The 27250-nt window shown below is 31.8% G+C and overlaps 1 protein-coding gene and 1 long non-coding RNA gene across 7 annotated transcripts in view; one reads left to right on the top strand and one right to left on the bottom strand.

The window, feature by feature from the left end:
- LOC102622352 (anthranilate N-methyltransferase-like) overlaps nt 1-27250 on the top strand; it is a 67593-nt gene that overhangs the window by 3816 nt on the left and 36527 nt on the right. The window lies entirely within an intron of this gene.
- Nucleotides 15408-17625, bottom strand: LOC127901148 (uncharacterized). The gene is made up of 3 exons (XR_008053263.1): nt 17010-17625; nt 16552-16614; nt 15408-15647 (listed from the first exon to the last, which is right to left on the bottom strand). It is a non-coding gene; the product is annotated as an uncharacterized LOC127901148 (long non-coding RNA).

The raw sequence follows: 27250 nt of genomic DNA, 5'->3' as shown, positions 1-27250 counted from the left end.
GCTTAGAAAAAGTATTTTTTTAGTAAGGTTAATGCTTCCTTGAGATTTTTCAGCAAGATAAATCTCTTCACCTGAATGGAGTTCGTTCATCAATTCTGTTAAGGTCATATTTCTTTTATTCATATTATAATTGACCTTAAACTACTTGAATGTTTCAGGCAGAGATTCTAGCACCATCTCAATCTTTGAATTATCATCGATCTGTGCACCCTGAATCTCAGCCTCATTTAAATAGTCCATCATTTTCAAGACATGATCACGAACTCTTATACCATTTCCCATCTTGGAGTTCATAACACCTTTCAGCACCGCTTGTCTCGCAGAGTGAGTACTTGTTGGTTATTTTTTAACTTAATTGCTATTGACGTCAATGTGCAAGTGGACACAATAAGTAATAAAGTGATTAATATTCAAGATTGTCTCCACAGGGATTGATGTTACTAGAAAGGCTACAACAATCATGATAGTGCAAACTTCATTTGTTCCAAAAAGATTCTAATTAAAAGTAAATTACTACCGAAATAGACAATAAAAGAAAAAATAAAACAAATCAATCCTGTAATAAAACAAATTAAATGAATTGCATAAAAAGATTTCAATGGGAATGAGGTAGTTTAAGTGATCAAACTCTCTCGATGGACTTTGTCTAAATTAACACCAGTTGCTACAACAATTCGTACGACACTGGGCATAATTATTTTGCATCCTCAACTGTCGCATATCAGATTTCTCATACCCTTAAGCACCCTAATAATGACCAATTGTTAAGCCACATATGGTATGGCATTATGAGCATACACTCTCTCTATCTTACAAGGTGAATTCCTATGTCTAGTTCTTTACAAATCTTAACTCAAATATAGCCCTTTTGGGACTCAAGTAATCTTAGTCCAAGAAACTTAAATTAAGATCAAGTATTACTTTAATAATTTCCACTAAGACATGCCCTTTTGCGGCTCTATCTTAACTTGAACCATTAAATGGGTGGTCAATCGAAATAATGATTATAATAATAGCTATTAGAGTAAAACACTACAAAAATCTTGCAGCAACTCATAAGAACAGTCAAAACCCATTTAGATTGTTTGTCACTCAACTACAATCAAATTTAGTTCATACCTAGAAAAAGAAAAATAAACAGCAAAATATTAGCCATGAAATACATCGGTTCAATCAAAGAGTAAGTAAAGAAACAAGTAAAGAACGATGAAAATTGAATCCACAATAGCTCTGCGGGTTTATCTTCATTGGTGCAAACTTGCTTTCCCGTGAATTCTGATTTTGTTCTCCTCTTCCCTTTGATTTCTCCAATGTTAATTTGCCGCCCTTTTTTCATATGATGCGTGCTCTTTTTATATCTGAAAACTAGGGTAAACAGAAGCCTAGGGCGAGCATAAGCCAGATTAGGAAACTGCAGATATCGATTTTGCATATATCCCGCGCTAAATTTTCTCTGTCGTTGTTCCAGGATTGCTACAGCAATGGCTGCTCCAGCAACGGCTACAACACCACATTGTTCTAGATTTTGTTTCAATTTTTATGTAGCCATGTTCTTCCTCATTTTTGCGAGCCTATTGCAACAACATCCCTTCCGTGAAAGATAAGCTTCTGGACACCTACAATTAAGCACACAATTTGGGCACGAATTACTCTAAATCAAGCAAAATTTATTAAGACTAAATTAAAATGAATGTTTATGCAAAATATAACAAAAATACAATGAAAACACCTCATTTACTCTCTAAGTATTATTGATTTAAGTTTAAAAGTGTCATGATAACTCTCATTTCATAAAGTTATAAGTACTCTGCCCAAACATCTATTGGAGACTTTCTATTATTTTAGCGGCTGTCTCTATGTTCTGATGTTTGGTCTGCAGAATATTAGAAATCGAGGATAAAATGTAGCATTTTGCCATTTCTCATAAAGCCTCCTTTGATTTCTACTAGGATCCTCTATTGGTTTAGAAGGGCATGGCTGGGTTAAGATATATTTATAATTTTTAGCAGTTAGGATTGTAAATAGATTTCATTTCCAATCTATGTTGTTCTCGCCAATGAGTTTATTTCGACTCATAATAATGATGAGTGGGCTTAGGAAAGACATTTTCTGAAAAATAAAATAGATATGCATAAACACTTCGAAACAAATAATGTCCACAATAAATAATTTAAAATGCAAAAAACCATAAATGCATTTTATTTTTTTGTAACAATAATCTAGTACCGATTTGGCAAGATAGTCGTTGGGGAAGAAATGTCTACACTTATTAGACACAATTAACCACTAGATTATTTACTTTCATGTCAAAAACATGATAAATAATTATCGTTATCTTTTAGGGCCAAAATTTGTTAACAGAGCTTCGTTAGGAAGGCTAATAACAAATTTTTGTTGAGTGTATAACCATTGTTTCAATATACGTATCTTTCATATCATGCAGCCACCGTTAGGGTGATCAACAGATTGAAAAATATTTTGATCTTATCTGTAAAGAAGTTCATCAAATAAAACGTCTAATATATATACCCTCCGTAGGGAGTAACACTATATCATGAAGTCGAGGTATATATATATATAATTTTATTATTGAACTAACAATGAAGCCCGTGGAAAAAATTATCTTGAATTTTCCCTCTCCCACTCAATATTTTAAAGGTTTTTTTTTTCCTTTCAAACATATACAGATTATATCATATATTTTTAATTGCATGCTTCTCAAAATAATATTATTTAGAAGCAATATAATATTATTAAGCACATGCAAATGTCAAACAATATATATATATATATCTGCATTCATAATTTATAGATGCCATATATTTTATGATACTAGTATTATGATGCATAGAGTGACACTTCCTGTTCTATATGACATGTTATCATGGCATGTTATCAATCAAACATAGTATATAGATAAAAGCAATTAAACAATCTCAATTCATGATTTTCCTAAGAAAAAATCGACTTAATCTATAAGCCTAATATCTACTGGGCTTCAAGACAATATCCATCTTTCTTTCTTTTCCTTGTATTGTTCTTATCCATAATTATTGGCTTGGGGATTTTTAGGCTTTTAAAATTTTATCCTTGGTTTAATTTTTAAATTTAAATTTGGCCACCTTTTAAATAAAAATTCTATTGGGTCTTATTTTTAAATACCTTTTTTTAGAAATATAATCCAGACCCAATTAGTTTAATATAATAAGCCCAAATTTATCTTCAAAAATTCTTGTGCCAAATAAATTTTATTATTGATCTACCAAATTTTCATTTATATAACCCAATTTTGAAATTCCTTAAATGGGCTTGGGACCAATATAAATAAATTTGGACAAATAATAACAATTGGGGTTATCAAATTTCTATTTATATTATCCAATTGATAGTCAATAATGGGCTTGCATCCAATATAAATAATTTTGAATTTTTCTGCCCAAAACCCAAAATACTTAGGCGGAACCGTAAAATAATGAAATTGTAGGGTGCCATGGGGTATAAACCCAAAACCCTAAATCACTTATTTTTCTTCCAGCCGCCACCAACATATACTATTGGACTTAAATGCAACACAATTTCAAACTTTGGCAGCAAACATAAATTTGTAAGACAGTAGGGTGTCTAATGAAAAAAATCCAAAAGAAACCCCTTATTCCTTTATGCTTTTCGCTGCCAATTCCAGTGGTGCTGCCGTTAGGGATGGCAAATTTTTTTGGACCCGGCTGGGACTCGAAAATACCTGAACGATCCGGTCTGGGTTCAACCCGTACCGGATGCATTAATAATGCGGATCCGGTTTGTTTTTTTAAAACCCGGACATATCCGGGTCTGGTTTCGGGTTTGGGTGAACCCGAATTTCCAGAACCCAGACCCAGACTACACTATTTTTATAATTCATTTATTAATTAATTTTTGTTGCAAAACTTAAAAGCAAACAAAACAAACCTAGAAACCCTAAAGCAAAACAAAACAAACACACCAGCCGCCACCTTAGGGAAAAAAAATTGAGTAAAACAAGCCCTAGCCGCCACCTCAATCTTCATCTTCCTCATCCCCAACGCTCAATATTAATTCAATGGTTCATCAATACATCATCAATTTAAATCATCGTCAGTACATTATCCATTATTATTAAGAACAACAAACAATAACCAAGCTCCACCACCATCAAATTCGATATTGCCTCTTGCCAAAGAGCAAGCTTTGCCGCTAGCCGCTAACCCCTTCTCGTCAACGATCAGATTTTTCACCAGACTTAACCACCCATCGCCACCTTAGCTACGACCTGATCAATCAAAGATAATTTTCATTCCTTTCTGTGTATTTCTTTTTAAATTTTTTGCTTTTGCTTATTTTTGGTAATTATTAATTTTTGTTGTTGTTGTGAATAGCCAAATGTAGCATTTTAACACATAATGTCGATATAATTGTAAATTTTATTATTGAAGCAAGCAAATTTAGTTGAAATCCATGAATTTGACCTACTATTTTTTACTTCTGCAATTCCAAAGAGGCGAAAGTGGCAAGCACTAAGTTTGCCTTCATCCAACTACCGGGTTTAGAACCCGCAATTCGGAAACCAGGATTTTTCCGGGTTAAACCCGGTCCGGACCTGCAGTTAAATAATCTGGGTTTATATCTGGATCCGGGAAGATAAATTGTCATCCGGGCCTGGAACCAAAAAGGCAAACTCGGACCTGGATTTTACCATCCCTACCTCCTGTTTCTTCTTCTGTTTGCCACCGCCAACTTTTCTTTGTTTTCTTATGTTCTTTGCATTATTTTATAATAAAAATAATATTTACAAGAACTCCTATACCGTAAATGGCTTACAAAGAATCTGAGCACACCGGGCTTGAGGATTTCATTATCCAAGCCTTACAAGGTTTTAAACGCTTACAATTGACTTCCAAGGTGTCAATGGACCTTTACAACAAGAGATTATCCCCAATCTCTTAACCCAAGTGTATCCCAACACTTACAATCTCTCAATTTGATTTTACAAAAAGGATTACAAAAATTTCTCTCACACAATGTGTTTGAATACAAATGAAAGCCCAATATGTGTGAATAAATGAAATAAATACACAACGTTTATTCTTTTAGATTTGCAGAGAAAATGCTCAAAATATCAATGGTTGCATCATCTTGAATGAGTTTGATTTGAGCCAATTTATAGTTGAGGAAGAAAACTAGCCGTTATTGACTTTCTGGTGATAACCGGCTTGCCGCTTTTGTGAATCCGGTTAGCCGCTTCATGTTACCTTTATGTTCAAAAATTTAAATTTTTGCACATCTGGTATGCCACTTTCATGAATCCGGTTAGCCGCTTTGCTACAATGATTTTTTTTCCAAAATTACAATTTGCCCCAAATCTTTATAAAATTATACTATGGCTCAAAAAGTCATAAAACTTTACAAAAATGTCCAATTTCAAAATTTCAAAATAATGCTTGTTATTCCCAAAACTTTATGAAATTATGATATGACCTAAAACCCTAGGAAACTTTTCAAATAAGTTCCTTCTCCAAAATTCCAAGCAATACTTGTTGATTTTAAAGTTTTTAAAACTCTTTCAATTAAACCATAAACTTGAAAAACAACCAATTTCATAAAATCATTTTTCTATTAAATAAAAAACTTTTATAATGTGAAAATAATGATTTATTAAAAATATATAAAAAATAATTTGAACTTTTAAAAACTTAATCATTCTTAATCTTGTTTGTTATCATCAAAATCAACATTATGGAAACATATATGTTAACAATCTTCCCCTTTTTTTATGATGACAAACATTTCATGTATTTAAAGAATGATTCTACAAATTGCTCCCCCTAAATGTAAGCTTCTTTTACAATTTACCAATTAGCTAAATTAACAAATTTAAATACATGTATTCTTCTCCTCCTTCATCAGAAAAAAAAAAAAACTTAGTAGAAAAGAAAAAGAGTAGCAAATTTGTTATCCATATTGTCTGAGTAGAAATTTGGATAGAATCTCCCCCTAACAACAAGCATCACCTCAAATACAAGTTTAGTAATATTACTCCCAAATTATTATAAATCATGATACAAGTCAACTCCATATACAAATCATCGTACAATCCATCAACCATAAAAAGATCATGAACCATTATTCCATCAATTACCAAATCAACAACTCATAACATAAAATTATCATATAAAACAACCGTGTAATCAAATCATCATCACATCCCAAAATCATCACCATAATCACATATCAATCATCCAAAAAATATTTAAAGTGCATATTATTCTTCTCCTTTTGACAACATCGAAATGATATATTACTTTGTCTCCCCCTTTGAACAACAAAAAAGTTCAAAATACATTTTATCCAAAATCATATTGTATGCTCCCCCTAAATATATGGCTAATTTAAAATTTTAACCAAAATAATTTTATCCAAAAAATATCATATTTATCTCTCCCTTCATCATAAAAAGAAAAGAAAAGATAGATAGATGCAATCAAAACAAGATCATAAAAAATAATTCGATGAAGATATTACCCATTTTGTGTGAGCAAAAATTTCGGCAGAGTCTCCCCTTAAAAATGAACAAATCCTCAAATATGCAACATGGTTAAAAACACTTCTATATAAGTTTAAAAAATTATAACAAACCAACAACTCCATCAATTTATCAAGGAACACACATATAATCATCAATCATCAAAATCATTAAGAAATCAATTTTAATAGTATTAATAACATGATTAGAGATATTAGTAAATTTCATCATCCCAAGTTTATGCCGAATTTTTGAAAATTGTTATTAGCAAAGAGGTTTTGATTTTTTTACCAAACTGGCATGCAAAGGTTATAAGAACATATTATCAACTATCCAAGCTCCATACTTACTAATCACGTTTTAGAAATCAAGACAACTAAACTCATCAAGATCCAATGTGCCATTTCAATATAACTTAAAATATCTTATATGCTTAAAATTCTCGAAGTATATGTATTTTTCCTCCTTTCGGCATCATTTAAAACAAGTAATGCATAATCAATAATACATCGATAAAGGACAAAAAATGCATCCATTCACCAATCATAGATTGCAAAAGATCAAATTTCATCAAATACAATGTAATCATCAAAGCATATTCTTTATCATCAAAACTTAAGTAAAACATAAGTACATAATGATAATGGTAATATATAGATCATCAAAATCAACATATGGCAATATATAGATCATCAAAATCAACATAAATATTAAGAAAAACCATCATTATGAGCTAAAGAACAAGTGGTCAAATCCATTATTACAAATGCTCACATAGGTGATATATGACATATGCATATATACATAAGTGATGAACAAATAAGGAAAATGAATAAATGACATAAAACATGATGATAGACAATTAAAAAGATGAAATCAAAGATCATACAATTATCAAAATCAAACAAAGGCATCATGATAAGTTGACATGCTACCATCATATATATCTATCCATACATCATGATTACACACAATAATAATTCAATTATGTAAACATACTAGCATGCTTTTGCAAATTCAAGCTATTATCTATCCATCATGATCCATTCAAAAAAATCAATATGGCAAAATTGTCACCAAAATAATTAAATCATCTTACTCATCATTTTCTCTTAGATCATGATCAAGTGATTATCCTTATAAGCTTTTATCAAGGAACTGTCTACCATTCCTTGATTGTGGCACCTACAAAGAAAACATTCACATTGTGCCCTTTGGTACCCAAATACTCTTGGGTCCCTGAGTGTTAGTAATGGTTCCTTTTGGAACCCAAACACATTTTACTCCATAATATGCATTTCTTTTAACTGGACATCTATTCTTCATGTAACCATCTTGATGGCAAAGGTGGCATACGACTTGATTGTTAATGAAGCTACTCTTTACAAAATAATTCTTATAATATTTTTGTTTCAAATTTGGCTTATAGCCAATACATTCTTTGTCAATCACACATTTTTTGTGAATTAAGCAAGTTATCCAATATCTTTTTCCCATTTGTGAATTTTAACATAACATCACTAAGTTCAATGTTCGTTTTCTTGAGCATTTTATTTTCTTTTTTCAAATCATTTACATGTGGCTCTAGATGCTCATGTGAAATGCTTGGTTTTTCATTTGATAATGCAACTCTATTATGCAAAGTTTTATTCTCTAATTCTAGTCCTTTAACCTTTTCATTTAATGAATCATTGTATTTTCGTAAAGTATCCTTTTCATTTTTCAAGTCATCTACATGTGATTTTAGATGCTCGTGTGAAGTGCCAAGTTTCTTATTTGATAATACAACTTTACCATGCAATGTTTTATTCTCTAATTCTAGGCATGTAATCTTTGCACTTAGATATTCATTTTCATTTTTGAGCTCCACCATTTTCTTTTCAAGACATACATTCTTTTTACCAATTTTCATCAACTCATCATGCAATTCTTTGAAAGCATCACGTAATTCATCATATGTAGGAAGATCACTTACCTCATCATGTTCATCATCTGATTCATCTCCAATTGTCATAAGTGCCACATTTGACATTTCATAAGATTCCTCCTCGTTTGTAGTCTCCTCATACAAAACTTCAAGTTTTCTCCAAATTTCATAAGCATTAGAACAATTTGAAACTTTATGAAATTCCTTTTTATCTAAGGCACAAAATAAAGCATTCATTGCCTTGGAATTTAAAGACATATTTTTCCTATCCGACTCACTTAAAGCATTCTTCCTAGGAATGAATGAACCATCACAAACTATTTCCCATATTTCATAATCTAAGGCTTTTAAAAAGACACTCATCCTAGTTTTCCAATAAGGATAGTCATTACCATCAAAGAATAGAGGTCCAGTGGTAGATTGGCCTTCATGAAGGTAAAGCTAATTTCGATTGCTATGAATCTTTAGCTCTAGATAGTTAAATCTACACAAGAGCACTTTGCTCTGATACCAAATGAAATATAAGTTATGCAGCCCAAGAGGGGGTGAATTGAGTTTTTAAAATTTAAGTTAAGCAAATCACACAATAATTCAATCTAATGCCTTAATAAAATCGAAAGCAATAAATTCAGTAAATCACAAAAATAAAAGGGTAAGGGAAGATAAAACAAATATAAGGATTTTTACGTGGTTCGGCAATCCCCACCTACGTCCACACCTCCAAGCACACCGGGCTTGAGGATTTCATGATCCAAGTCTTCCAAGGTTTCAAACGCTTACAATTGACTTCCAAGGTGTCAATGGACCTTTACAACAAGAGATTATCCCCAATCTCTTAACCCAAGTGTATCCCAACACTTACAACCTCTCAATTTGATTTTACAAAAATTTCTCACACAATGTGTTTGAATACAAATGAAAGCCCAATATGTGTGAATAAATGAAATGAATACACAAAGTTTATACTTTTAGATTTGTAAAGAAAATGCTCAAAATATTAATGGTTGCATCATCTTGAATGAGTTTGATTTGAGCCAATTTATAGTTGAGGAAGAAAATTAGCCGTTATTGACTTTTTGTTGATAATCGGCTTGCCGTTTTTGTGAATCCGGTTAGCCGCTTCATGTTACTGTTATGTTAACAGTAAATATTGGTAGACAATTATTTATATAGCTAGCTACACAAATTCCTATATATACTTGGAAGCAATAGCCGGTCGAGAATGGAAAGAAATCACCAAACAAAGCCAAAGATTGCATGGACAATCACTGGAGATGTAATTTCTTTGTTTACAGTTATAAATAAGTAAAACAATTAATTATTAACAAGATTATTGTTATGGGATTAACAAATTAATTCGGTATTAAATTGTATTTTAGCAGGGGATCAATAAATAGAAGTGTGCTACGTATATTTAATAGTCTTCTGTAATAATAAAAAAAGAAAAAGGTTGATTGAAAAATTAAAGAGATTTGAGGTGTATTTATCTAATTAGCAATCATTAAATTCATTCCATTTTACGTTTAACAGACTTTCATAGAATTTTATTTCCATTCCACAGTCCATACCCAACTCTTTCCTATATATAAATCCTCCATTCCGTTCTTTTGTTAATCCCAAAATCCTTCGCACATCTCCGACTCCAAGGCTCCACGAGTGCGTCATCTCCAAAATACTGAAACAAGTTAAATATTTTATTTTACTCGATATCACTGCTTTAAAAATAGAGTTGATTTTTTTTTCAATAATAAGCGTATATCTGTTTATTTATGCTCAACGACCAAAAAAACAATGACAAGCTCCAGAAAAAGGAGTCCCTAACAAGGCAAGCAACGAAAAAAAAGGTTAAAAAGCTGAACTAAAACATTTATGTTATAAAATAAATAAATAACAGAAAAATTTTGAATTAAACAAAGTACTTAAAAAGTACCTTATTGCTAAGCTTATTAGTGATAAGCTTTTGAATTTTATTATCACCAAGACGAATGAATACGTTACATATATATAGAATTGGAAAGCTGAGGGGTAAATGATGATTTACCAATGTGGGATAAATGGTGGAAGTTCATCATTATGTTTGTAATCATCACTTGCCGATGTGGGACATTTTTCACTTACAAAATGGTGAAAGTTCACCTACTAGTTTATAACACTCCCCCTTGAACTTTACCATTTATGTACTTAATTAGGTTTGTTTAATACTACCTCGTTAAAACTTCGCCAGTAAAATTCAATGGGACAAAACCTGGTCGAAGGAAAAAGAGTATAATACACATTTGTCTATATAGATGCAAGAACTCCTATCTTCAAAATATGCTCCCCCAGATGAAATATCTCCTCAACTGTCAAGTATCAGTTTGATAATTTGTTGAGTCGACGCATGCCAATATTGTGAACTAACTTCTCGAACGTTGATGTGGGAAAAACTTTAGTGAAAAGATCGTCAAGATTATTAATGGAGTGTCCTTACTTTACATCAATTTTCTTGTCCTGCTACAGCTCATTAGTGTAGAAAAACTTTGGTGAGATATGCTTAGTTCTATCTCCCTTTATGTATCCTTCTCTGATTTGAGCAATATAGGTAGCCTTGTCTTTGTGTATAATTGTTGGAACATCTGTTGCGAAGGCCAAATTGCATGTGCTTTGAATATGATGGATAATAGACCGTATCCAAATACACTCTCTGCTTGCTTCATACAATGTACAGATCTCTGAGTGATTAGAAGAGGTGGCAACGAAAGTCTGCTTTGTAGATCGCCACGAAATTGTTGTTCCATCGTAAGTGAAAACATATCCTATTTGTGAGCGGGCTTTATAGGAATCAAATAGGTAACCTGTGTCTGCATAATCGATAAGACTAGGATTCTCTATTGGCTCGTTTGAAAGAACCCAAGTTTGACGTTCCATGAAGGTATTGAAACATATGTTTGATGTCATTTCAATGTCAATGTGTGGATGCTAAGCTAAATCTCTCCAATAAGTTCACAAAGAATGCAATACTGGTTTGGTGTATTGAGCTAGATATAATAAAGCGCCAATTGCATTTAAATATGGCACTTCTGGACCAAGTATCTTTTCGTCATCCTCTTTGGGCCGGAATGGATCATTTTTAAGATCGAGAGATCGAACAATCATAGGAGTGCTTATTGGATGAACATTATCCATATTGAACCGTTTTAATATTTTCTCAATATTAGTTGATTGATGACTAAGCACTTCATTTGTTTTATGCTCGATCTATAGGTCGGACAATATTTTATTTTTCCTAAATATTTAATTTCAAATTCTCTCTTTAAATATTCAGTAGTTTTTAGTAGCTCTTCAAGAGTTCTATTTAAATTCATGTAATCAACATAGACTGCTACAATTGCAAATTCAGATTATGATTTTCTAATGAATACTCATGGGTAAATCGAATCATTTTTGTATCATTCTTTAATCGAATATTCACTCAAATGATTGTACCACATGCATCTAGATTGTTTTAATCTGTATAATAACCATGGTAATTTGCCTGAACATGGATGACAATCTTTTTTATTTAAATGCTTCAAGCATTTTGAATCCCTTAGGGATTTTCATAAAAAAAAAAAATGCCGAGTGACCCATACGTATATACGGTCACTACATCCATGAGACGCATGTCAAGTCTTTCAGAGACTACTAAGCTGATTAGAAATTGAAACATAATAGCATCTGAGAATATGTATCCTCATAATCAATACCAGGTCTCTAGGAGAAACCTTGTGTGACTAGTCGCGCTTTATATCTGGTAATTTCATTATGCTCATTATGTTTCCTTAAAAATACTCATTTGTATCCAACGGGTTTGACATCTTTAGGTGTCTGAACTACAAGTCCAAAGACTTTATGTTTAGCCAGAGAACTTAATTTTGCTTGAATCGCATCTTTCCATTGAGGCCAATCATGCCTTTGCCTACATTCATCGTCAATTTTACGCTCGAAATCCTTTGTAATTTCAATAACTACTGTGAATGAAAACACACTGTCGATGTTTATTTTATTATGATCCCATATTTCCTTTGTATAAGTAAAATTTATGGATTTTTCCTCATTTTTGTATTCTCCTACCTCTTCATGGGTTACTGTCTCTTTAGGAACATGTGCCTCTTAAGGAACCATAAGTTCTTCTAGTAGTTAGATAATGTGGGTATGTCTATAGCTCGAGCTTTATTTTCAACAGGATCCTGATTTTTTATTCTCTTCTTTCAGGGAGCACTGTCTTTGGAACCAAGTGGTCTACCACGTTTTTGTAGCCTAATAAATATGTTACCACTTTTACACTTGATTATTCAACAGGAACAACCACCCGGACTGACGTATTAGCAGTTGGAATGTATGACTTGGTTGCCTTCGCTATATATGTAAAGGCATCTGACAATTATTTGTAATTTATTGTAAATGTACTATCCTTCGCACTGCATTTTCACATTGATTGGTACGAGAATCTAGGTGAGACAAAGTGGAAACTTTCCAAGAAAATTCATGCCTTACTTCAGGAGGCTTTCCTTTTCTCAATGATAGAAAAATTGTCTCATCAAAGTGACAATCCGCAAAACGTGTGGTGAAAAGATCACCCATCAAGGATTCAAGATATCCGATAATAAAAGGTGATTTAAAGCCAACATAAATATAAGAACATACACAACACAACCAAAAATGCATAGATGGGAAATGTCAAGTTGTCAACCAAGTACAAGCTATGATGGAGAATATTGATGATAAGCGGTGGGTCTAACACGAACTAATGCTGCAACATGTAAAATAGCATGACCCCATGCATATATTGGTAATTTTGTATGCATAAGCAAAGTTCCTGCAATTACCTGCAACTGCTTAAAAATGATTTTGCCAATCTATTTTTGTATATGTACATGTGGAATTGGATGCTCAACATCAATACCTGCTGATGTATAGTAATCATCAAATGTCTAAGATGTAAATTCACCAGTATTATCTAGATGTATGATTTTGATTGGATAATCTAGAAATTATGCCCTTAATCTTATAATTTGGGCAAGTAATCTTGCAAATGCAACGTTGAGGATGGATAATAAACAAACATGTGACCACCATGCAGATGCATCAATTAACACCATAAAGTAACAAAACAGTCCGCTAGGTGGATGGATTGGCCCACATATATATCCTTGAACTCTTTGCAGAACATTAGAGATTCATAACCAACCTTAGAAGGGAATGGTTTAACTATAGATTTTCCTTGTGAACAAGCGATACAAACAATCTCATTGGACAATAGAACCTTCTCTGGTTCTTTAATGGATGTCCATAAAAATTTTCAATAATTCTACACATTATTGTAGATCCAGGATGTCCGAGACGATCGTGCTGCAACATAAATATCTTGGATCTGTGAACTTCTAATTCATCACTGCATGACTTTCAATTGCATTTATGATTATGTAATACAATCCGGGAATGCTTTGTGTTTTTCCAGTATATATTTCTTTCCTAAGACATTTTTAGTAATGTAGAGATATTTCACATTATTTTCATTGGAACTCTCAATATGATATCCATTTCAGTGGATATCTTTAAAGCTCATTAGATTTCTTTTAGATTTTGCTGAATATAAAACATTATGAATTATTAGTTTTGTTCCACTTGCCAACAAAAGTATAGCACTTCTAGAGCCTTCTATCAGGTCTGCATGACCAGATATAGTATTTACTTTTCTTTCAAGTAATTTTAGTTTACAGGATTAGATATCATATTTATTTTTCCTTCAAGTAATTTTATCTCTAAGAAATATTTTTTATCTTGAAGAATAGTGTGTGTGGTTGCACTGTCAGCCAAGCAAACATCTTAAGCTTTTGATTCTAAAATAGATAATTGATTTCTAAAATCCATAACCTTACATTAAACAAAAGTGTTAGACATCAAAATAAACATAGAGTACAATTGATAAAACTACAAACAGATACAAAAGTTAGCATATTAGCAACTAGCATAAAAGTCTGGACATTTCTATTATTACTTAATTTATCATTTTTCCCTCTATGTCTTCAAAAAAATCAAAGGCATCCGAATGAGTCAAATCGACAAGATCTGAGTTCTCGACTAAATTTGTCTCAATTTTTCCCTTTCCTTTCTTGGATGCCTGTTAAAGGACCACTAAATTTTTTCAGTCCGACAAGTTTGTGACCAATGTCCTTCTGCTACGTCGATAACATATTTCTCCATTATCATTTCTAAGATTATTCTTTCTTGCATCATTAGATTTAGGTCTCTCATAAACATTTAACTTCTGGTGGCATCCATTTTTGTTGTTTTGTTGTCCTTCATGCATATAACCACCACGATGGTAGTGACCAAGATCTCTTTTACCTCCTTGATTACGCTCACGATTGCTACATGTATTCACATTCACTTCTAGGAATGGTTAAGAGCCTATTGAACATAACTCATGGTTTTTCATCAGGAGGTCGTTGTTTTTCTCAACAATTAAAAGAGTTGTTATCAGTTCAGAATATTTGCTATATCTACACTCCCGGTATTATTGTTGTAAGAAAATGTTTGATGCATGAAAAGTAATGAGTGTCTTTTCAAGCATATCTCTATCTGTAACTTCTACACCACACAATTGTAGTTCTAGGCTTACGCGGAACAAAATAGAGTCGTAATCAAAGACTCTTGCATAATCTTGGAATCTCAAGTTTAACCACTCGTGTTTGCCATTTGGTAGGGAAATATCCCTCTGATAGTCAAATCTTTCCTTGAGGTTACTCTATAAAATTAGTTGAAACGACCCGTCCCGCACCCCCAGGGCGAGTCTATCTAAACTCGTATAATTGAATCGATAATAATTATGATATTTAAGAATTCTATAAAAAATTCGGCAAAATCTCCCCTATAAATAAAACATCCCCAAACCTGCAATTTACAAAACAATACTCCAAAAAATAACTCAATATCCATCCATCCTTCATAACCAACTTCTCAAGTCAACATATCAAATATCACCCAAATCATTCTAATATTAAAATACAATGGTTATCCTTAATTACAAAATATAATAAATAAATACAATCCACAATATCCCAAATATCAAACTATTAAATCTATGACTCCTAGCACCATCACGTGGCCACAATTTCAAATCTAACTATTGTTGTTGGGTCGACTGATGTACCTGCAAATCTCCTGTGGTGGGGGAAAATATAATAAAAATGAGGTGAGTATAAAACTCAGTGAACTCAGTGAGTGGATAGTAGTTTTTGAAAAATAAATTTATTTAAAATAATTTAATCTTTCTCAAATCAATTTCATCAAAATATCATAAGAACTTATATAAACATATTCAATTCAAATCATGCACTGAAATAACAATATTACATAAATCTGCATAAAATCAATGAAATTATAATACTTATAATATCAAATACTGAATACTAAAAACTATCATCAAACAAGTATCCAGGGGAATGATCTCATCATATCCGGACCTCGACGGACGGGCAATCAGGAAACCATCATGCCCCGGAGCTACAACGGATAGATGGGGAAATCTCATCTCATATCACATGTATCTCAACATCTGTATCTTTGTAATCATCATACTGCATGCATAAGCCCCCAAAAAGCAAAAGTGCCCAAACACACGGCCCAAACACACGGGCCAAAGCCTCTATGTGTGTTCAGACGGGCCCCAAAGGCCTCTATCTCATCTCATCTCATCTGTATCTCTGCATTCATCTCGTATTATCTGTATCTCTGTATCTGGAGGGAAATAGTACTATCCAATGATTTTCCAAACAACATTTATACACATGTACATAAACAAATAATCACATCTGAAATCTCAGTTTCTTTTTATTCAACATATCTCAAATCCACTCAATTCTAATATCACGCGTTTACTCAAAATCGATAATAAAATCATTAATCAAACTCATTCTTAATAACAATAAATATCAACACATAGATAAAAATTAATTTTCTAGAAAATCATTAAATCAAAGCATCAAATACTTATTCAGCAAACATATTGCACTGTATCATAAAATCAGCATATACTATAAAAATAGGTTTTGTATATTCCACTCACAGTGACAAAGTCCAGACTCGGTATCAACAACGTCCGCAGGTTGATTCTCGTTCGCGGATCCTCCTAATTAAGGAAACGACATAATCATTCTCCATAAATTTGAAATACAACTAATCTTACATAATAATTCTCGAAACGAATATCTATCAACAATAAACTATTCCCGCATGCACAAAATTACCGAAATACCCCTACATACCAAAATTCATTATTTTACCAAAATTATCCTTAGAATCTTCAATTACTAAATTGTCCTCAATTCAAATCACGAAAATAACCACAATGTCAGAAATTACGAAATTACCCTTGGCACGTAAAATTACCAAAATGTCCTTAACGACTTAAATTACTGAATTACCCTCGTAATTTCAAATTACCTCACTGCCCTAACCTAAAATTAGCACATTATCCACTGATTCCATAAATTACAAATTCACCCTAAAGGTTTATGAATTTACCGAATTACCCCTGCCGGACAACGGTGACTAGACTTTAGTCAACGACGACGAGAAGCTTAGGTCTGATCGTTCAGACCTCGGTGAGTCCAATGGTCCCGGCGGTGACCTACCACGCGCGGCGATGGCGGTGGATCGAGCTCCCAAAGCCGCGAGCTTTCCAAGTGGCCGATCGTCGATAATCCGGCCGTTTCAGGTGACAAGGTTGGTTGAAAATGATGCTGGTGACGTGAGGAGTAGAACCCAGCTGGAGGTGTGCCCAAACTCCGGCGAAATCGACGGTGATGGTGATGGGTTTTTGGCCGTGAATTTTTTAGGTTCAAACGGCGGCGTTCCAGTCGTTTTCCAGCAACAGGGTCGACTGGGTTATGACGGCCGGCTTCCAAGCTTCAGATCGGTACCAAGCTCGGCTGGTGAGGTGGCTGGAATCGCGAGATCCGTCCGGGTCAAGGTCGATGGTCACATCGAATCCGGGTCAAAATCGGGTCAACTCTCTTTCTCTCTCTCTCTCTCTCTCACGTGCCCCTCTTTCTTTCCTTTTTTGGAAACCAGCTTCCCCTTTCCATTTATAAAAACTGACTTCTTTTTCTTTTCTTTTCTTTTTTTTGCACTTAAGCTTAATCCAAATTAAGCTTATACCGGACCCGTGATGAAAATAAAATCCGACTACTCGAGCTTTTAATCGCGCTCAATTTATCTCGATTTAATGTTGTGACAATTTTAAAATTAATATCGAAGAGAAAAAATTAAATCATACACTTAATTAGGAAAAATCAAAGTGCATATGTTACATTAGTGGATCCTCCAATATTAGATATTGAGCTTTCAAGCTCTTATATATATGGCGGCGGAGGAAAACCATGGCCTTTGATTTTTCCCAGAGAGATGCCTTGTTTCCTTCTACTATAGTGCCTTCCAGGCTCATAGCTTGCAAATGCATTTTGGCGTCCAATACCCAAAAAAGATAGTTTCCTCCACAAACTTCAAGAGCAGGGATTTGCATATTCGTGAGAGTTGCCATTTCTCTAGTACCCTTATTATTAATGGTTAAAGAAAATAGAAATAAGTGTCACAATATAAATATTTAAGTATAAAAAAACAGAAATGATAGAATATGTAGAAACTTTATGTAGCTGTTTAGAACTTCAAGTTCTCACCACCTCATTTGTGTTGTAGACTTCAGAATATTACAATAATATTCAAAGACAAGTACATGCAAGAACAAATTATAATTTATTGAAATTAAAATAACTTAATAGGTAATTAAACCAGCCATATGAGCAAATAAATTAAATAGGGTAGGCGGTTGAACAAGTCATACAAGTAGAAAAGTTAAAATAAGACAGGCGGTTGAACCAACCATGTAAATCAATATTAGAATAATAACATATTAATATAAAGATAATAACAATATAGGCGGTATTATAGAACCAGCCATAAAAAATTTCATAAAAGTAAACAATATAACAAACTCATAATAATGGTGATAAAACATAAAAGAAATAAACATAAATAAACACAAGTAATAACTCATAATAATGATGACAAAACATAAAAGAAATAAACATAAATAAACACAAGTAATAAAAATTCAACTACTCACGTCAAATCAGCCATTGTGTTGATAGCATGTTATAAAATAAATAGATAACAGAAAAATTTTGAATTAAACAAAGTACTTAAAAGTACCTTATTACTAAGCTTATAATTGATAAGCTTTCGAATTTTATTGTTAACAATGCGAATGAATACATTACATATATAGAGTTGGAAAGCTAAGGGGTAAATGATGATTTACCAATTTGAGATAAATGGTGAAAGTTCACCTATTAGTTTATAACAATTTACTTTTTTTTTTTTTTTTAAGAATTGGTCATTTATATAGAATGACTGTCTGAGTGCCCAGAAGAGGGCCCGAGGAAGGAGCCGAAGGGCACAGCAGTAAGAACTTTTCATTTTCCTGAAAATAAAACTCAAGAATATAATATTAATCCAAAAATAATAAGCCCTTAATTAAAAAGAAAAGAACAATACCATATGATTAATTTTCTGTTGTAAGATAATAAGGATTAAGGAGCTTAACTAGTTAATTACCTTGCGACTTGTTTTCCTTTTGGTTGATATACTTATATCAATATTGTCATTTTCCTCTTCACAAACATAACGCCTATATTTTAAATGTATAAATGATCACCAAAAAATAAAATTAAAAAGAAAGAGAGATGAATTAAATTTTTGAAACGACAATATTAAGTACTAGAGTACAGCTATAAACTCAAGCCTGACAAAAATATAATCAAAATAACATCATTTTGAGTGAGTTTAATTTAAAAAAAAAAAAACTAAAACAACGTTGTTTTGAGTGTGTTTTTGCCAGCTTTTTGTCAAACTTTAGTTCCTCAATCATTTTTCTAGGTGTTAACTCATCATCATATTTTAATTTATCAAAAAATAAAATAAAATCTTACATCCCCGTAGTTACCTTAATAACTGCTCCAAAATGCTTGAATTTGACATTCTCAATCTCTATTTCAAAAGGAAGTTTCGTCCATCGATTATTAACTTTCATCCTTATAGCAGGCACTGAAGAAGGAAGGCTCATATTCTAGTGGCAATTGGATTTTAACTCTAAGTGCAAATGTAGTTAATTAATTCCAAGTACTAATGGTGAAAATTAATTAAGAGGTAAGTAAGACATCAGTGCTACCCTGTTCTTTTTATCAATCGGTACACCTGGTAAGTCCCTAAAATTTGCACCTTACTAACAACAAGTAGCCACAATTAGCCATGAAAACCAAAGACTCCGCGCAGCATGTGCAAAATGGAACATGTCTATCACATCGTTTATGTAAGTAATAAAATCTTCCCATAAATATATCTAATTTTAAAATTAACCAATCATTATTGTGATTAACTAGTATGATTTCATTAAAGATTGAACGATCGCACTAAAATGTCTAATGAACATATAAAGCACTACATATAATCTTAACTTTCTAAAGTTATACTCTAAAGTTTATTTTGAGTACTCTATTACTCTGCGCACTCATTTAATAAATTTTAAAATATAATTTTTACTAGCACACTTTTCAAATACTAAAACAATCCTTTATTAAACCCATACTAATAATTAATTGTTTATTTTTTATACACCCACAAATTATTTCATCATTCTCTAAGTTATAACACATAATGCCCAAGAATGTTATAATCGATTGACTCAGCTTTTCTTCGTATTTGATGTTCTTCTATATAAATGGTGCAATTTGTTTCATTGAAGAGAAGAGTATGTGTCTTGCTTGATGACTTCCTAGATCACGTAGAATTTAAGGCCAATTTGGTAATACTGTGGCTTCTAAAATAATTACTATTAGCTGTGCTGTAGAAATAATAAGTTGTGAAGAGAATTAGTTAAACATCTAATGAAATTTATTTTTGAAAGATCTATAAGTTTTAAAAGCAGTTGTACATGTTCGGCAAAGCTTACTGTCGAACAATTGTAAGAATGTAAATGATTGAATTAAACACAACGTTGAATAAAATTTACTTATACATTGATAAACACACACACACACAATATTTTTAATTGTGTATATAAGATAATTAATAACGAAAATAAATACTTTATATTATATATCTTATTTTTTATTTTGTTATCTCAATATAATTAGTATTAATAATAATCTCTTTAAAGTTAATGATTTTATTTTCTCATTAATAAGAATAATTGTGGATTTTAATAATATATATGAGGATATATGTGTAATTGTTTTGAGTATAAAAGCGACTCTCAAAATCTGATTTTGAAAAGTTACTCTTTTTTTATGTTCCAAATTTGCTGTAGGATAGGGCGATTTTGCCAAAAGTAATTTCTAAAAAAATTTACCAAATACGAAAATTAAAATTTATCTTTTCAAAATCACTTTTGAACCTTCCAAAAGAAATCCTAAATGGACCCTAAATATTTTGTTTTTACAATTGATTAAATTCAATAATGACAAAAACCTTATATTTAATGTTTTTACTTGCAATAATATGTATAAATGAGTTTTAAGGGTATTAAAATTTTCTTAAAATATATTAATGTTCTTAATAGTAAATTATATTATATTTTAGTGATATAAAATTTTATTAGAATTAGAGTATTGAAAATATAATAACTGTAAATAGCAGTACCTTTTTTCTAACTTTTTTTCCCTTTTGGGTGTCATGAGATCTTTAATAGGGTGAGAAATTGCAAAAATACATTCACAAAATTCTTAACTAGAAATCTCTTGGTGTTGTGCAATAAGCCTATATCGTTGCCGACAAGCAAAATCTCATTGACATATAAAACTAGAAAAGTATACTACTCTTACAGGGCTTATGATATATGCCCTCTTCGACCAAACTCACCTCAAAACCAAATAAGATCACTTGATGAAACTTGAAATACTATTGTCAAGATGCTTACTTAAGTCTGTAGATGGATTTCTTAAATTCGTAAACCATATTTTTTGGGTCACTACAAGAAAACATGCAATAAATGATAGGAAATAACTGTTATAAAAGAGAGTTCATGATAGACGATTCATATGTCATCTATGTCACTGTCATTAATTTATGACAGAATATTTGCCATCATGAATTAACGATGGTATTTTACAGTCATATATCCGTCAAACAATACTTTAATGTGAAAATATAATTAAATTAAAATTTGAATTTATTTAAAATTTCGCGCCAAATTTTTAAATTTTGGTGGGAAATTTTATTGTCATTGGTAAATTTATTATTAAGGTTTGGCGGGAAATTATGTTATCATTTGTTAATTTATTATTATTTTTTTTGGCGGGAAATTGTTATGACAGACTTTATGATGGGAATTTCCCATCATAAAGTTAAATTTTTAAAAAAAATTACGATTATAATTAATTTTTGTATTCATGTTTACAAATTTAATTAATTAATAAAAATGAGCATCATGAAAAAAATAAAAACAATTAATATTAATTAACATTCATTCATTCCAATAAGTTAATTTCAAAATAAATACATCTAGTATCTAATATTGTCATCACTACCAATACATATATAATCAACATCCCAAATTAAAAAAATAAAAACACATTCATCCAATTAAACTACAAGAAAAGCAAGTCAAATTCCAACCACCAAGCCAACAAAACCTCCAACAGTAATACATCTTCTAACGGCAATATTCCAATAGCCACTTACCCAACAACTCTCCCAACACACATTCAGCATTTTTACAACTAATATTTATAGTTTCATACTCATACTAACCATTTTGCTGATGCAACAAGGATGTCAGAGAAATGGTTAGCCCACTCCAAACGAACCTCATTTAATTCGTCCTGAGTGTGTACTTTCTTTCCATTAACCTGTTAATCACAAGATTATTAAGATTTCAAACTTCAAAAATAATATCACGTATATGGAATAAAAGAAAGTTAAGAAATGTCATCATCAACTTACATTTTTCATTAACAAACTAAATGTCATCATCAACTTACATTGTTCATTAACAAACTAACATATGCTATTATTACCTTCATGTACCTTAACACATAATAGCCACACTGCAATTTTAATGTATTTTGTTTCGGAGCTTGTTCATGCCACACACAAAAACAAACTTACAAAATCTCATCCATTTTAGTTATGTAATCGATAGCGCATATAGTTTCTGTAGGGTTACTTTTTTTTATACCTTCACAATTCTCATCTTAGAATTATAATTCCATTTTTTCTTACTATCCTCTGTTGTGAAGAGGGTCATGGTGCTATAAAAAAAAAGTAAACTGTTATCTCTTAATTATATTGAAAAAAACTTAAAATATCAATTGCACGAAATAGATTGGCATACATACATTTTAAGGAGTTGTTCTAAATCAATATAAGGACTTGACTGCACAGGATCCACATAAAACACTTCCTTTTTCACCACGTCAAACACAATTAAAACCCAATGGTAGCTACAAGACAGAGAAGGCAGTTGGAAAAAAAAGCAGAAAACAAAACCATGAATTAACAAACAGTTGTAAAAGTACTATAAATTCAGAAACAACTGTAAAAGTTTTAAATGAAAATTCAAACTTATGAAGGATTGTATGGCATGAGAATGAGTTGTCCGTTTTTGGCTTTTTACAAGCGGTCGTGAATATGCTCAACTCTGTTTGAGCGAAATTTTTCTACAGCCTTTCCTTTGGATTTGTTGGGCAAACCAAACTTGGACACATGAATCCAAATGGTTTTGTTCATTTTCTGGTTGGTAGAATGGTGGAATCCAACATCCTGAATAGAAAATCAGTGCATCAATAAAAAAATATACTAAGTTGATATAAAATAGTGTAAAGAAAATTCATTAAACCACTTACGCCATATATACTTTAATAGCATTTACTCCTAGTGCTTGCATTGACAATAGTTCATTGCAATCTTTCTTCCCAATATAAGCACAAGCATGTCTTTGGAATACATTATCATCAATCATCTATGTCAGAACACCATCATTTTCATCAGGCATGTATTTCTCACACAATTTCTCAAATAGTTGCAGCATAGGATCACTGTTCTAGTGCTTGAATATTGTACTCCTTGTGTTCCTCATAGGCTACACTACAACGTTTTTACTTTATCCTTTTTCAAAAGTGGGTTTTTTGTTGGGCTGTCAGGATGCATCTCCTATATACCATCAGTTGTACCATCAACACAATCAAAATCCAATTGCTTGTTACTGCTTTCAACTATTTTCCTCTCATCATTTGCATAATCCTTTGGGATTGAAGGATTGAGTCTTGGACTTTTCCTCAAAATGGCAGCAGTAGTGTTTTTTGGTGGCTTGCCCAAATCATCTAGCTCCTGTGGATGTTAATGATATGAAATTGTAAGTAAATATAAGTTTCTTTTCACTCCTAAGAATAATTCAAGCATTAATGCCAATGATGTTTTTTTTAAAATGGGCCACACACATTTCACTGGGTGATTTGCAATTGCATTTTTAAAATTAATTCTAATAAGACGCGCACACACATATATATAGTATGCAGCAATATATATATATATATATATATATATATATATATATATATATATATATATATATATATAGAAAGAGAGAGAGAGAGAGAGAGAGAGAGTATGCAACAATATATATAAATATGTTGTGGCTGCAAAGCTAGCTTGTGCAACTTGGCCCTTGTTTTAAACATTGTACTTGACTTGTATAGTTATATTAATTAAAACAATTAGGCAAAAAAAAAGAAATCTCACATACAAAGACAAAAACAACTTAAATATCGTTAATTTTATTAACTAATCTTGCGCACATCTCTTTGACTGCCTTCATTTTTTGTTCACTTCAACGAAATGGTAGCAGCGATATTTGTTGGTGGCTTGCCCAAATTATCTGCCTCCTATGAAGATTAATTATATGAAATAGTAAGTATATTAAACTAGATTGAATAGTAAATATACAAGACAATAAATCATAATCTAGGAAAAATACAACCATTTATTATGAATAAACTAACCTTATGTGCATCTCTTTCACTGTCATCATTTTTGGCTTCATCAGAATGACAGTAGTTTTAGTTTTTAGTGTCTCTTCTTTCTTCCGAACTCCTTCCTTCTTTCTTAGTGTTGATACTTTAGGATGTTCGTCCCTTTGACCAGACATCCATTTCCTCTTCTTCACAGCTGACTTCCCTAGATTATCCAGTTCCTGTCAGCATTATCGACAAATAGTAAATAAATTAAACTCTAATGAGTGGAAGATATACAAGGAAAAATACTTAAACTAGGAAATATTTGGGTAACATAGATAACTAAAGCACCTTATGAACATCTCCCTCACTGTCATCATCGACCATATTATGTGGGAAAGTGGAATTTCAAATATCTAAATGGCGAGGTGTCCTCTTCAATTCTTTGGAAATTTCTAACAACTGTTCATCTACTGATTTTTTCCAAGCATCCAGCTCCCCCTCTCTCTCATTTTGGATGGGTCCACGTAGGCAGTGAAAGTACATAGAAGGATAAATAAATTTGCCCAAGCCTTGCATATGACCAGTTCAAGGAAGCTTTCCCAATGCTTGTGCAAGTAAGTCATTTCTTGCAATGGAATTGAATGAGTCTTTTTTGTCCTCCCTTCTAGAGCATTTCCTAATAGCCCACCATAAAGAAACTAATATTATTAAATGAGCATAGATCTAATGTCATAACAATGTTTGTTCTAGTTAAACTTGATTACCATTTTCTTAATGATCTGTTTGGTTTCAAAGTCGTATCCTCCATTCTTTAGCATCCGAGCTCTCTTCCATAGTTCACTCTTGTCAGTTAACTCTTCCAAAAGACTTGATTCTGCACATTACTTCGACAAAGAAATTAGACTAGTTAACTGTTAAAAAATTTAATAGTTAACTAAACCTTTACTAAATATTTAACAAAGAAAAAAATTTACACACTTAACTGATATATAAATTATTTCATTAACAATTTAAATATTTAATACAATTTCTTTCATTAATCCAATGTATCCTTTTCGACTAAGGCGGTGATTGCACTTGTTCAAAGCTCTCGTGTTCTTATTGACACGACTCATTTTCTGTATAATTAAATTAGTTATAACACAAGGTAAATATAATGTAACTACTAACATATTACTTGTCCTAACTTGAAAATGTTGGTCGACAAACTTTATCCATACAGGACGCTTTAATATATATATATATATATATATATATATATATATTTCTTTCTGGTATTAGAGCCAAGGGAAGGATAGTGTTATATAGAATAAAGTTTTGTGCATGACGGAGTAATTTTTGGTTGAAACTTTGCTTGAATGGTGATGGTGTGACCTTCTTGGTGCCTTGGTAGTTTTTGGTCATAAGTCCCAATTTGGTTGAAGGGCAATAAAACCAATTCTTAGCCTAGGATTGATTTGCCATTCCTGTAAAACTAAGTCATTTTTATTTCTGCATACATGGACTCTTTATTTCATAGAACATCTTCCTTTTCTAGCTCTTCTTTCGGGAAGACTAAAGATTATAAGAATGTTGTAAATTCAGAAGAATTTGTTATTGAAGATTTTAATAAAGCAATTGATAATTGGGAATTACCAAAGATTTCTAAAGAAATGATTTATAAGACCAAAAAACTTGATTTTCTAAAGAATGATTATGTTATAAAAACTGAAGAACGTGATATAACCCTTTCAAAGCCTTTTGAAACTATCCACTTATTTTCAGAAAATTCCTTAAATAAATTAAAAGATAAAAATTTTAATTATGTTCATATCGGTTTAATACAAGTCGGAATAAAACCTTTGACTAAAGAAGGACTTGACACATCTATTCTCGCTATCTTAAGAGATGGACGATTCATCTCTTTTGATGATTCTTTACTAAGTAGTATAGAATCAAGTCTCTGTAAAGGACCAATATCATTTGACTGTTACCCGAACGTAATAGTTTCCTTAAAAGACAAGAACATACTGAAAAGCATGATCTTACAGATCAAAACCCATAATTACAATATGATTGAGGGATCTATCCTAGTTGCTCTAATTTTTAAAATCTCATACAAAGCAATGATTTCCGCGTTCAGTACGCAACATAAATTCCAGTCAAAAAGAGAAGAGACTCTTCTCTTACAGACTGATCTGTCTAAAGCCAACACTGTTATTCCAAAATCGATCCATTGGAAAGATGTAAATCTTCCAGACGAATGGATTCTTGAAGGAGTCACTACCCCAGTAATTCCAAAACAACTTGAGCCTAATACAGAGTTGCAAAATGTGACTCAGTATTCTAATGGTAAAGTAAAATTTTCCTTTAGGAGATCTACTTCATCCAGATTCTCCGATAAAGACTCATCCTCAAGTATTCCTTCCTTGGAAAGGAAATTTTCAAAAATTCCTTCCATAAAAAATCTTCCTTTTCAAAGTCAACCTAGGTTTTCCACTTCGGATATACCTAGTTCCTCTATACACTCTGTTGACTATACCACTAGTGTACCACACCCTGTGTACACTAGCCGTCAACATGAACAAAGACAAGGAGAGAAGGAGTCTTCTCCTCCAACTTCTCCTACATTTTCGGCAATCACAGAAAATGTTATTAATGTCCTTAAGAAATATTTTGAATTAGATAAAACTCTTCTTTATAATGATTTTTATTCTAACAACAATAAAGAAAAAAGACTTTGGTTTTTCAAAAATTTCTTAAACCAAAGAAAAG

Source organism: Citrus sinensis, chromosome 3 (assembly GCF_022201045.2).
Source record: "Citrus sinensis cultivar Valencia sweet orange chromosome 3, DVS_A1.0, whole genome shotgun sequence".
Lineage (NCBI taxonomy): Eukaryota > Viridiplantae > Streptophyta > Magnoliopsida > Sapindales > Rutaceae > Citrus > Citrus sinensis.
The sequence above is the reverse complement of the archived record's forward strand: the minus strand, read 5'-3'. Positions and strand labels throughout refer to the sequence as shown.